Genomic DNA, 14,207 nt, shown 5'->3' with positions numbered 1-14,207 from the left:
TTAGTGCAGCGGACTCTGATTCTGGGGAACTGGGTTGGATTCCCACTGCAGCTCCTTGTGACTCTGGGCAAGTCACTTAACCCTCCATTGCCCCAGGTACAAATAAGTACCTGCAAAAACCACATAGGCAATATATCAAGTTCCATTTTCCTTTCCCTATTTGAGATTCTGTATGGAATGTTGCTAGGGAAGGAGTAGCCTAGTGGTTAGTGCAGCGGACTTTGATCCTGGGAAACTGGGTTCGATTCCCACTGCAGCTCTTTGTGACTCTGGGCAAGCTGCTTAACCCAGGTACAAAATAAGCACCTGTATACATTATGTAAAATGCTTTGTAACCACAGAAAGGCAGTATATCAAGTCCCATCCCCTCTCCCTTATTTACACATTTCTATTCCGCTTACAACTAAGTGGATCACAATAAAACAGACACAATAATGTCACAAACAAAACAACTCTTCATATATTTATCAACGCAGCAATCTCAACCCCATGCTTTCACAAACAGAGGTGTCTTTGAAAGCTTGTGAAACTGTGCCATACTGGCACACATTCTTAAAATCCCAGGCAATGCATTCCAAACCTGTGGACCTGCAATACAGAGTTTTCAGATAAAATATTTCTTCACTCAACATGTAATTAAACTCTGGAATTCATTGCCAAAGAATGTAGTAAAAGCAGTCAGCTTAACAGGGTTAAAAAAAAAGGTTTGGATAGCTTCCTAAAAGAAAAGTCCATAAGCCATTATTAAAATGGACTTGGGGAACCCCCAGTGCTTGATATTGCAATACCTGAGTAATACTTATGAGTACAAGCATAATTTACAGAGTGTAAATTCCCAGTACCTAATAACATCGCACTCTCTGATTGCAAGGATCTGGAGTGTTGATACACAAAAATAACCTCTTTAAAATACCATGGAGCTTGATCAGAATACAACACTTGATGAATCAAACAAGCAATAACACTCTATAAACTGAATAGGCAACTAAGCGGAGTATAGGCGTAACATGCTGAAAATGAGACGTTCAACCCCATAACCATGCCATTGCATTGCCAAACCTTTGATCTAGAGTAACAAATCTTACATCTAATCCCTTGCCCCACCCTCTCCAACCCTATCTGTCCATCCAGCGAACCCCCTTATAAAACACTCAGCTTTCCCCCCTCACCCCATTAGGAGTAGTATCAAAAGGGAAAGGAAATGAGCAGCCACCCTCTCCCCCAAGATCCAACCAGCAGATCTAAGTCAAGCTTATCGCATCATTAAACAGGAAGAAAAAAAACTTAGCTCAGGCATATACAGTGGTGGAAATAAGTATTTGATCCCTTGCTGATTTTGTAAGTTTGCCCACTGACAAAGACATGAGCAGCCCATAATTGAAGGGTAGGTTATTGGTAACAGTGAGAGATAGCACATCACAAATTAAATCCGGAAAATCACATTGTGGAAAGTATATGAATTTATTTGCATTCTGCAGAGGGAAATAAGTATTTGATCCCCCACCAACCAGTAAGAGATCTGGCCCCTACAGACCAGGTAGATGCTCCAAATCAACTCGTTACCTGCATGACAGACAGCTGTCGGCAATGGTCACCTGTATGAAAGACACCTGTCAATTGACAAAGATCTGGGGCTCCACGCAAAATCTCACCTCGTGGGGTATCCTTGATCATGAGGAAGGTTAGAAATCAGCCTACAACTACAAGGGGGGAACTTGTCAATGATCTCAAGGCAGCTGGGACCACTGTCACCACGAAAACCATTGGTAACACATTACGACATAACGGATTGCAATCCTGCAGTGCCCGCAAGGTCCCCCTGCTCCGGAAGGCACATGTGACGGCCCGTCTGAAGTTTGCCAGTGAACACCTGGATGATGCCGAGAGTGATTGGGAGAAGGTGCTGTGGTCAGATGAGACAAAAATTGAGCTCTTTGGCATGAACTCAACTCGCCGTGTTTGGAGGAAGAGAAATGCTGCCTATGACCCAAAGAACACCGTCCCCACTGTCAAGCATGGAGGTGGAAATGTTATGTTTTGGGGGTGTTTCTCTGCTAAGGGCACAGGACTACTTCACCGCATCAATGGGAGAATGGATGGGGCCATGTACCGTACAATTCTGAGTGACAACCTCCTTCCCTCCGCCAGGGCCTTAAAAATGGGTCGTGGCTGGGTCTTCCAGCACGACAATGACCCAAAACATACAGCCAAGGCAACAAAGGAGTGGCTCAGGAAGAAGCACATTAGGGTCATGGAGTGGCCTAGCCAGTCACCAGACCTTAATCCCATTGAAAACTTATGGAGGGAGCTGAAGCTGCGAGTTGCCAAGCGACAGCCCAGAACTCTTAATGATTTAGAGATGATCTGCAAAGAGGAGTGGACCAAAATTCCTCCTGACATGTGTGCAAACCTCATCATCAACTACAGAAGACGTCTGACCGCTGTGCTTGCCAACAAGGGTTTTGCCACCAAGTATTAGGTCTTGTTTGCCAGAGGGATTAAATACTTATTTCCCTCTGCAGAATGCAAATAAATTCATATACTTTCCACAATGTGATTTTCCGGATTTAATTTGTGATGTGCTATCTCTCACTGTTACCAATAACCTACCCTTCAATTATGGGCTGCTCATGTCTTTGTCAGTGGGCAAACTTACAAAATCAGCAAGGGATCAAATACTTATTTCCACCACTGTATACCAAAATATGTAAAAAAAATTCATTTGAGGTAGCACACAGCTACCCATCTGCAAGACACAAAGTCAACAGACGGCAAGTAACCAAAGGATCCACAAACAACCTCAAGATGGTAGCCAAGGAGAAGAAAAAATAACTAAACTCCAGCAAGGCTCTACCGTCAGTCCTCAAGACGGTGGCAGTCGAACAGCTCTGGCGTTGCAGGTGATGTCCTCTGCCATTGGAAATCTGCTGTCACTCGGGATGCTTCCAGATTTTAGTAAGCGTGTGCTGGACCTTATCAGGTGGGGTTCGTGATTGTCCACTGGAAATCATTTCAGCACTTCTCGTTTAGATTTAATACGATATAGCTGGCCACCCTTAGTAAAGGTAAGAGAAAACGGGAAGTGCCAATGATATCCGATGCCCTCTTCCTATAATTTGGCAGTCAAATAGCAGAGCTCTGTTCGTCGACGCAGCATGGCTGCAGCTACATCTTGGTATAAAGAGAGTCCCATCAGTATCCCATAAAGAAGCTGGTTTTAGTGCAGCTTCTTTTACCTTGAAATTTTGAAAGCATGCCACAATATCCCCTGCTGTGCTATATTGGGGCTTTGTCAATAGATCTAGGTGCCCAATGTCCACCTGGTCAGGGGAGACCATTATTAAATTGAATTGGGGAAAATCCCCAAGCAATATAAAATGTATTGAGCTTTTCTGTTATTTTGTGACCCGGATTGGCCACTGTTGGAAACAGGATGCTGGGCTTGATAGACCTTCGGTCTGTCCCAGTCTGGCAATACTTAATGTACTTGGGATTCTGAACGGAATGTTGCTACTCTTTGGGGTTCTACGTGGAATCTTGCTACTCTTTAGGATTCCGGAATCTTGCTATTCTTTGCAGTTCTTCATGGAATGTTGCTGCTCTTTGGGTTTCTGCCAGGTTCTTGTAACCTGGATTGGCTACTGTTAGAAACAGGATGCTGGCCTTGATGGATCTTTGGTCTGCCCCAGTGTGACAATATTTATGTACTTATCCTCCGCAAGCAAATAAGAAGATAGTTTTTGTATAACTTGCTCACAGTTGGCATGCCCTGGTAGTTCAGGAACACCTCGACCCGTATGTTGCATCAGCCGGATCTATTTTACAAATGCTCTGGCTTCAAAGCTAGCTCCTGTGTATCTTCCTTAAAAGCACTCCCTTGTTTACCTAAAGTTATAATATCCTCAGAGTGTTCCTCCATTCAGAGGCCTAGGTCCGTGATTTCTTTTCCAAGGGCTGCTCCCAGCGTTAAAAAATTCAAATGGCTTTAACATCTTTAATTTTGCACAGCCAGGCTCAGCTTTCCCCCTCTGGATCTAGGAATGCATCTCTTGCAGGACATGGAGACTCAGCCTGACCCAATATTCCCTTATCTCTTGTTTGTCTGGCCTAATTAGATTGTAAGCTCTATCGAGCAGGGACTGTCTCTTCATGTTCAAGTGTACAGCGCTGCGTACGTCTAGTAGCGCTATAGAAATTATAAGTAGTAGTAATTCTGTCCACAATACATGCTGACCGTCCGCCATCTTGGCAGGGTCTCACTTTAGGTATGAGAGGGATGGGTAATCCATTTCCTGTGCAGTCTTTGGTCACTCTGCTCAGATTGCCAGGTAGTGCCATACTGTCCCATGAAACCAGTGCCTGGCCCAATGCTCTGTAATACATGTGTATGGAGTCATTTCTTTAGGTTAATAACCTGCTGGAACATGTCACAGGCTCCTCCCAAAACAGTTTATTTTTAGTGGATTTTCTTTTTTTTTTTCTTTTTTTTTTACAATATAAAGTAATTGTTTTCTGTCTTTGGAAGTTTCCTAAAAAAAAATATGTATGTTCCTTGTTTCATTTCCTGTGAGGCAACATGGCTTTACCAAAGGAAAATCCTGCCAAACGAATCTCATTGACTTCTTTGCCTGGGCGACAAAAGAAATGGATGAAGGCCGTGCGCTAGATGTAATCTACTTGGATTTCAGCAAAGCCTTTGATACGGTCCCCCGCAGAAGACTCGTGATTAAGCTGAAAGGGTTGAACTTAGGACCGAAAGTGGTGAACTGGATAAGAAACTGGTTGACCGACAGGTGGCAGAGGGTTGGTGGTAAATGGAATCCGCTCGGAGGAAAGGATGGTGAGCAGTGGGGTTCTTCAGGGGTCGGTGCTGGGGCCTATTCTGTTTAATATATTTGTGAGAGATATTGCTGAAGGGTTGGAAGGAAAGTTTTGCCTTTTTGCGGATGATACGAAGATAGCCAATGGAGTGGATACCCTGGAGGGAGTAGAAACGATGAGAAGGGATCTCCGAAAGTTAGAAGAATGGTCAAGGGCCTGGCAGTTAACATTTAATCAATGTAACAATTGCAGAAAATGCTCCTATATCTTATTTAGTGTGTTTAATTTTTAAAAATTATTTTTTATCTGCAGTGCTCAGTATTATGCTGTTGTGCCTAATAACCATATGTTACGGAGTTAGCAAACAGCCATCAAACATCACAGCACTGACCCTTCCTGCCTCCCTTTCTCATTGAAACACACTACTGTGCTGTGGTCAGCTGTGATGTCAATATTAAGTAAATAAATCCACTTATCTTGGCTGATTTATATAGTTATATGATGAATCTAGGTCTGTTGCTGCTACTCCGTTACCCCCGTGCTTTAGTGAACTGCGATTAAAATCAGAACCTCATGAAAGACTCCAGAGGAAATTGGAGAGTCATGAGATAGGAGGTTCTGTCCTATTGTGGATTAAAAACTGGTTAAAAGATAGAAAACAGAGAGTAGGGTTAAATGGTCAATATTCTCAATGGAGAAGGGTAGATAGTGGGGTACCCCAGGGGGTCTGTGCTGGGACTGCTGCTTTTTAACATATTTATAAACTAGTAAAAGAGGCCCGTTTCAGAGCAAATGAAATGGGCGCTAGCAAGGTTTTCGTCGCCAACACCCCCCCTCCCTCCCTCCCTGGCCAACCCCTTCGTTGTTCTGCCATTGCTCCGCCCACAACGTCATGACGTTTGACGCGAGGGCGGGGCCCGGAGCGATTTCCCCCCCCCCCACCCCCGCCTCCCTCCCTGCCAACCCCTTTGTTGTTCTGCCATTGCTCTGCCCTCGACGGCGGGGCCCGGAGCGATTTTGGTGGCTTCACCACTTCGAACCTTCGAACCTTTTTGAAGGAAGTCAGGGCTTGGCTTCACTGACGTCAGTGTCCTCAGAACGTTGAGAGTGAGTTTTATTATAGTAGATGATCTAGAGATGGGAGTAACTAGTGAGGTAATTAAATTTGCTGATGACAAAGTTATTCAAAGTAGTTAAATCGCAGGAGGATTGTGAAAAATTACAAGAGGACCTTACGAGACTGGGCGTCTAAATGACAGATGACGTTTAATGTGAGCAAGTGCAAAGTGATGCATGTGGGAAAGAGGAACCCAAATTATAGCTACGTCATGCAAGGTTCCACGTTAGGAGTCACGGACCAAGAAAGGGATCTAGGTGTCGTCGTTGATGATAAGTTGAAACCCTCTGCTCAGTGTGCTGCTGCGGCTAAGAAAGCAAATAGAATGTTAGGTATTATTAGGAAAGGAATGGAAAACAAAAATGAGGATGTTATAATGCCTTTGTATCGCTCCATGGTGCGACCGCACCTCGAATATTGTGTTCAATTCTGGTCGCCATATCTCAAAAAAGATATAGTGGAATTAGAAAAGGTGCAGAGAAGGGCAATGAAAATGATAAAGGGGATGGGACGACTTCCCTATGAGGAAAGGCTAAAGTGGCTAGGGCTCTTCAGCTTGGAGAAAAGGTGGCTGAGGGGAGATATGATAGAGGTATATAAAATAATGAGTGGAGTTGAACAGGTAGATGTGAAGCGTCTGTTTACTTTTTCCAAAAATACTAGGACTAGGTGGCATGCAATGAAGCTACAAAGTAGTAAATTTAAAATGAATTGGAGAAAATGTTTCTTCACTCAACGTGTAATTAAACTATGGAATTCATTTCCGGAGAATGTGGTAAAGGCAGTTAGCTTAGCAGAGTTTTTAAAAGGTTTGGACGGCTTCCTAAAGGAAAAGTCCATAGACCATTATTAAATGGACTTGGGGAAAATCCACTATTTCTGAGATAAGCAGTATAAAATGTTTTGTACTTTTTGGGGATCTTGCCGGGTATTTGTGACCTGGATTGGCCACTGTTGGAGACAGGATGCTGGGCTTGATGGACCTTTGGTCTGTCCCAGTATGGCAATACCTACAGTGGTGGAAATAAGTATTTGATCCCTTGCTGATTTTGTAAGTTTGCCCACTGACAAAGACATGAGCAGCCCATAATTGAAGGGTAGGTTATTGGTAACAGTGAGAGATAGCACATCACAAATTAAATCCGGAAAATCACATTGTGGAAAGTATATGAATTTATTTGCATTCTGCAGAGGGAAATAAGTATTTGATCCCCCACCAACCAGTAAGAGATCTGGCCCCTACAGACCAGGTAGATGCTCCAAATCAACTCGTTACCTGCATGACAGACAGCTGTCGGCAATGGTCACCTGTATGAAAGACACCTGTCCACAGACTCAGTGAATCAGTCAGACTCTAGCCTCTACAAAATGGCCAAGAGCAAGGAGCTGTCTAAGGATGTCAGGGACAAGATCATACACCTGCACAAGGCTGGAATGGGCTACAAAACCATCAGTAAGACGCTGGGCGAGAAGGAGACAACTGTTGGTGCCATAGTAAGAAAATGGAAGAAGTACAAAATGACTGTCAATCGACAAAGATCTGGGGCTCCACGCAAAATCTCACCTCGTGGGGTATCCTTGATCATGAGGAAGGTTAGAAATCAGCCTACAACTACAAGGGGGGAACTTGTCAATGATCTCAAGGCAGCTGGGACCACTGTCACCACGAAAACCATTGGTAACACATTACGACATAACGGATTGCAATCCTGCAGTGCCCGCAAGGTCCCCCTGCTCCGGAAGGCACATGTGACGGCCCGTCTGAAGTTTGCCAGTGAACACCTGGATGATGCCGAGAGTGATTGGGAGAAGGTGCTGTGGTCAGATGAGACAAAAATTGAGCTCTTTGGCATGAACTCAACTCGCCGTGTTTGGAGGAAGAGAAATGCTGCCTATGACCCAAAGAACACCGTCCCCACTGTCAAGCATGGAGGTGGAAATGTTATGTTTTGGGGGTGTTTCTCTGCTAAGGGCACAGGACTACTTCACCGCATCAATGGGAGAATGGATGGGGCCATGTACCGTACAATTCTGAGTGACAACCTCCTTCCCTCCGCCAGGGCCTTAAAAATGGGTCGTGGCTGGGTCTTCCAGCACGACAATGACCCAAAACATACAGCCAAGGCAACAAAGGAGTGGCTCAGGAAGAAGCACATTAGGGTCATGGAGTGGCCTAGCCAGTCACCAGACCTTAATCCCATTGAAAACTTATGGAGGGAGCTGAAGCTGCGAGTTGCCAAGCGACAGCCCAGAACTCTTAATGATTTAGAGATGATCTGCAAAGAGGAGTGGACCAAAATTCCTCCTGACATGTGTGCAAACCTCATCATCAACTACAGAAGACGTCTGACCGCTGTGCTTGCCAACAAGGGTTTTGCCACCAAGTATTAGGTCTTGTTTGCCAGAGGGATTAAATACTTATTTCCCTCTGCAGAATGCAAATAAATTCATATACTTTCCACAATGTGATTTTCCGGATTTAATTTGTGATGTGCTATCTCTCACTGTTACCAATAACCTACCCTTCAATTATGGGCTGCTCATGTCTTTGTCAGTGGGCAAACTTACAAAATCAGCAAGGGATCAAATACTTATTTCCACCACTGTATACCAAAATATGTAAAAAAAATTCATTTGAGGTAGCACACAGCTACCCATCTGCAAGACACAAAGTCAACAGACGGCAAGTAACCAAAGGATCCACAAACAACCTCAAGATGGTAGCCAAGGAGAAGAAAAAATAACTAAACTCCAGCAAGGCTCTACCGTCAGTCCTCAAGACGGTGGCAGTCGAACAGCTCTGGCGTTGCAGGTGATGTCCTCTGCCATTGGAAATCTGCTGTCACTCGGGATGCTTCCAGATTTTAGTAAGCGTGTGCTGGACCTTATCAGGTGGGGTTCGTGATTGTCCACTGGAAATCATTTCAGCACTTCTCGTTTAGATTTAATACGATATAGCTGGCCACCCTTAGTAAAGGTAAGAGAAAACGGGAAGTGCCAATGATATCCGATGCCCTCTTCCTATAATTTGGCAGTCAAATAGCAGAGCTCTGTTCGTCGACGCAGCATGGCTGCAGCTACATCTTGGTATAAAGAGAGTCCCATCAGTATCCCATAAAGAAGCTGGTTTTAGTGCAGCTTCTTTTACCTTGAAATTTTGAAAGCATGCCACAATATCCCCTGCTGTGCTATATTGGGGCTTTGTCAATAGATCTAGGTGCCCAATGTCCACCTGGTCAGGGGAGACCATTATTAAATTGAATTGGGGAAAATCCCCAAGCAATATAAAATGTATTGAGCTTTTCTGTTATTTTGTGACCCGGATTGGCCACTGTTGGAAACAGGATGCTGGGCTTGATAGACCTTCGGTCTGTCCCAGTCTGGCAATACTTAATGTACTTGGGATTCTGAACGGAATGTTGCTACTCTTTGGGGTTCTACGTGGAATCTTGCTACTCTTTAGGATTCCGGAATCTTGCTATTCTTTGCAGTTCTTCATGGAATGTTGCTGCTCTTTGGGTTTCTGCCAGGTTCTTGTAACCTGGATTGGCTACTGTTAGAAACAGGATGCTGGCCTTGATGGATCTTTGGTCTGCCCCAGTGTGACAATATTTATGTACTTATCCTCCGCAAGCAAATAAGAAGATAGTTTTTGTATAACTTGCTCACAGTTGGCATGCCCTGGTAGTTCAGGAACACCTCGACCCGTATGTTGCATCAGCCGGATCTATTTTACAAATGCTCTGGCTTCAAAGCTAGCTCCTGTGTATCTTCCTTAAAAGCACTCCCTTGTTTACCTAAAGTTATAATATCCTCAGAGTGTTCCTCCATTCAGAGGCCTAGGTCCGTGATTTCTTTTCCAAGGGCTGCTCCCAGCGTTAAAAAATTCAAATGGCTTTAACATCTTTAATTTTGCACAGCCAGGCTCAGCTTTCCCCCTCTGGATCTAGGAATGCATCTCTTGCAGGACATGGAGACTCAGCCTGACCCAATATTCCCTTATCTCTTGTTTGTCTGGCCTAATTAGATTGTAAGCTCTATCGAGCAGGGACTGTCTCTTCATGTTCAAGTGTACAGCGCTGCGTACGTCTAGTAGCGCTATAGAAATTATAAGTAGTAGTAATTCTGTCCACAATACATGCTGACCGTCCGCCATCTTGGCAGGGTCTCACTTTAGGTATGAGAGGGATGGGTAATCCATTTCCTGTGCAGTCTTTGGTCACTCTGCTCAGATTGCCAGGTAGTGCCATACTGTCCCATGAAACCAGTGCCTGGCCCAATGCTCTGTAATACATGTGTATGGAGTCATTTCTTTAGGTTAATAACCTGCTGGAACATGTCACAGGCTCCTCCCAAAACAGTTTATTTTTAGTGGATTTTCTTTTTTTTTTCTTTTTTTTTTACAATATAAAGTAATTGTTTTCTGTCTTTGGAAGTTTCCTAAAAAAAAATATGTATGTTCCTTGTTTCATTTCCTGTGAGGCAACATGGCTTTACCAAAGGAAAATCCTGCCAAACGAATCTCATTGACTTCTTTGCCTGGGCGACAAAAGAAATGGATGAAGGCCGTGCGCTAGATGTAATCTACTTGGATTTCAGCAAAGCCTTTGATACGGTCCCCCGCAGAAGACTCGTGATTAAGCTGAAAGGGTTGAACTTAGGACCGAAAGTGGTGAACTGGATAAGAAACTGGTTGACCGACAGGTGGCAGAGGGTTGGTGGTAAATGGAATCCGCTCGGAGGAAAGGATGGTGAGCAGTGGGGTTCTTCAGGGGTCGGTGCTGGGGCCTATTCTGTTTAATATATTTGTGAGAGATATTGCTGAAGGGTTGGAAGGAAAGTTTTGCCTTTTTGCGGATGATACGAAGATAGCCAATGGAGTGGATACCCTGGAGGGAGTAGAAACGATGAGAAGGGATCTCCGAAAGTTAGAAGAATGGTCAAGGGCCTGGCAGTTAACATTTAATCAATGTAACAATTGCAGAAAATGCTCCTATATCTTATTTAGTGTGTTTAATTTTTAAAAATTATTTTTTATCTGCAGTGCTCAGTATTATGCTGTTGTGCCTAATAACCATATGTTACGGAGTTAGCAAACAGCCATCAAACATCACAGCACTGACCCTTCCTGCCTCCCTTTCTCATTGAAACACACTACTGTGCTGTGGTCAGCTGTGATGTCAATATTAAGTAAATAAATCCACTTATCTTGGCTGATTTATATAGTTATATGATGAATCTAGGTCTGTTGCTGCTACTCCGTTACCCCCGTGCTTTAGTGAACTGCGATTAAAATCAGAACCTCATGAAAGACTCCAGAGGAAATTGGAGAGTCATGAGATAGGAGGTTCTGTCCTATTGTGGATTAAAAACTGGTTAAAAGATAGAAAACAGAGAGTAGGGTTAAATGGTCAATATTCTCAATGGAGAAGGGTAGATAGTGGGGTACCCCAGGGGGTCTGTGCTGGGACTGCTGCTTTTTAACATATTTATAAACTAGTAAAAGAGGCCCGTTTCAGAGCAAATGAAATGGGCGCTAGCAAGGTTTTCGTCGCCAACACCCCCCCTCCCTCCCTCCCTGGCCAACCCCTTCGTTGTTCTGCCATTGCTCCGCCCACAACGTCATGACGTTTGACGCGAGGGCGGGGCCCGGAGCGATTTCCCCCCCCCCCCACCCCCGCCTCCCTCCCTGCCAACCCCTTTGTTGTTCTGCCATTGCTCTGCCCTCGACGGCGGGGCCCGGAGCGATTTTGGTGGCTTCACCACTTCGAACCTTCGAACCTTTTTGAAGGAAGTCAGGGCTTGGCTTCACTGACGTCAGTGTCCTCAGAACGTTGAGAGTGAGTTTTATTATAGTAGATGATCTAGAGATGGGAGTAACTAGTGAGGTAATTAAATTTGCTGATGACAAAGTTATTCAAAGTAGTTAAATCGCAGGAGGATTGTGAAAAATTACAAGAGGACCTTACGAGACTGGGCGTCTAAATGACAGATGACGTTTAATGTGAGCAAGTGCAAAGTGATGCATGTGGGAAAGAGGAACCCAAATTATAGCTACGTCATGCAAGGTTCCACGTTAGGAGTCACGGACCAAGAAAGGGATCTAGGTGTCGTCGTTGATGATAAGTTGAAACCCTCTGCTCAGTGTGCTGCTGCGGCTAAGAAAGCAAATAGAATGTTAGGTATTATTAGGAAAGGAATGGAAAACAAAAATGAGGATGTTATAATGCCTTTGTATCGCTCCATGGTGCGACCGCACCTCGAATATTGTGTTCAATTCTGGTCGCCATATCTCAAAAAAGATATAGTGGAATTAGAAAAGGTGCAGAGAAGGGCAATGAAAATGATAAAGGGGATGGGACGACTTCCCTATGAGGAAAGGCTAAAGTGGCTAGGGCTCTTCAGCTTGGAGAAAAGGTGGCTGAGGGGAGATATGATAGAGGTATATAAAATAATGAGTGGAGTTGAACAGGTAGATGTGAAGCGTCTGTTTACTTTTTCCAAAAATACTAGGACTAGGTGGCATGCAATGAAGCTACAAAGTAGTAAATTTAAAATGAATTGGAGAAAATGTTTCTTCACTCAACGTGTAATTAAACTATGGAATTCATTTCCGGAGAATGTGGTAAAGGCAGTTAGCTTAGCAGAGTTTTTAAAAGGTTTGGACGGCTTCCTAAAGGAAAAGTCCATAGACCATTATTAAATGGACTTGGGGAAAATCCACTATTTCTGAGATAAGCAGTATAAAATGTTTTGTACTTTTTGGGGATCTTGCCGGGTATTTGTGACCTGGATTGGCCACTGTTGGAGACAGGATGCTGGGCTTGATGGACCTTTGGTCTGTCCCAGTATGGCAATACCTACAGTGGTGGAAATAAGTATTTGATCCCTTGCTGATTTTGTAAGTTTGCCCACTGACAAAGACATGAGCAGCCCATAATTGAAGGGTAGGTTATTGGTAACAGTGAGAGATAGCACATCACAAATTAAATCCGGAAAATCACATTGTGGAAAGTATATGAATTTATTTGCATTCTGCAGAGGGAAATAAGTATTTGATCCCCCACCAACCAGTAAGAGATCTGGCCCCTACAGACCAGGTAGATGCTCCAAATCAACTCGTTACCTGCATGACAGACAGCTGTCGGCAATGGTCACCTGTATGAAAGACACCTGTCCACAGACTCAGTGAATCAGTCAGACTCTAGCCTCTACAAAATGGCCAAGAGCAAGGAGCTGTCTAAGGATGTCAGGGATAAGATCATACACCTGCACAAGGCTGGAATGGGCTACAAAACCATCAGTAAGACGCTGGGCGAGAAGGAGACAACTGTTGGTGCCATAGTAAGAAAATGGAAGAAGTACAAAATGACTGTCAATCGACAAAGATCTGGGGCTCCACGCAAAATCTCACCTCGTGGGGTATCCTTGATCATGAGGAAGGTTAGAAATCAGCCTACAACTACAAGGGGGGAACTTGTCAATGATCTCAAGGCAGCTGGGACCACTGTCACCACGAAAACCATTGGTAACACATTACGACATAACGGATTGCAATCCTGCAGTGCCCGCAAGGTCCCCCTGCTCCGGAAGGCACATGTGACGGCCCGTCTGAAGTTTGCCAGTGAACACCTGGATGATGCCGAGAGTGATTGGGAGAAGGTGCTGTGGTCAGATGAGACAAAAATTGAGCTCTTTGGCATGAACTCAACTCGCCGTGTTTGGAGGAAGAGAAATGCTGCCTATGACCCAAAGAACACCGTCCCCACTGTCAAGCATGGAGGTGGAAATGTTATGTTTTGGGGGTGTTTCTCTGCTAAGGGCACAGGACTACTTCACCGCATCAATGGGAGAATGGATGGGGCCATGTACCGTACAATTCTGAGTGACAACCTCCTTCCCTCCGCCAGGGCCTTAAAAATGGGTCGTGGCTGGGTCTTCCAGCACGACAATGACCCAAAACATACAGCCAAGGCAACAAAGGAGTGGCTCAGGAAGAAGCACATTAGGGTCATGGAGTGGCCTAGCCAGTCACCAGACCTTAATCCCATTGAAAACTTATGGAGGGAGCTGAAGCTGCGAGTTGCCAAGCGACAGCCCAGAACTCTTAATGATTTAGAGATGATCTGCAAAGAGGAGTGGACCAAAATTCCTCCTGACATGTGTGCAAACCTCATCATCAACTACAGAAGAGGTCTGACCGCTGTGCTTGCCAACAAGGGTTTTGCCACCAAGTATTAGGTCTTGTTTGCCAGAGGGATTAAATACT

General features: G+C 44.5%; 1 protein-coding gene across 1 annotated transcript in view; it reads left to right on the top strand.

Moving 5' to 3' along the window:
* RBM17 (RNA binding motif protein 17) overlaps positions 1–14,207 on the top strand; it is a 241,413-nt gene that overhangs the window by 42,265 nt on the left and 184,941 nt on the right. The gene's annotated exons all lie outside the window — the stretch shown is intronic.

Source organism: Microcaecilia unicolor, chromosome 10, assembly GCF_901765095.1.
Source record: "Microcaecilia unicolor chromosome 10, aMicUni1.1, whole genome shotgun sequence".
Taxonomy (NCBI): Eukaryota; Metazoa; Chordata; class Amphibia; order Gymnophiona; family Siphonopidae; genus Microcaecilia; species Microcaecilia unicolor.
The sequence above is the reverse complement of the archived record's forward strand: the minus strand, read 5'-3'. Positions and strand labels throughout refer to the sequence as shown.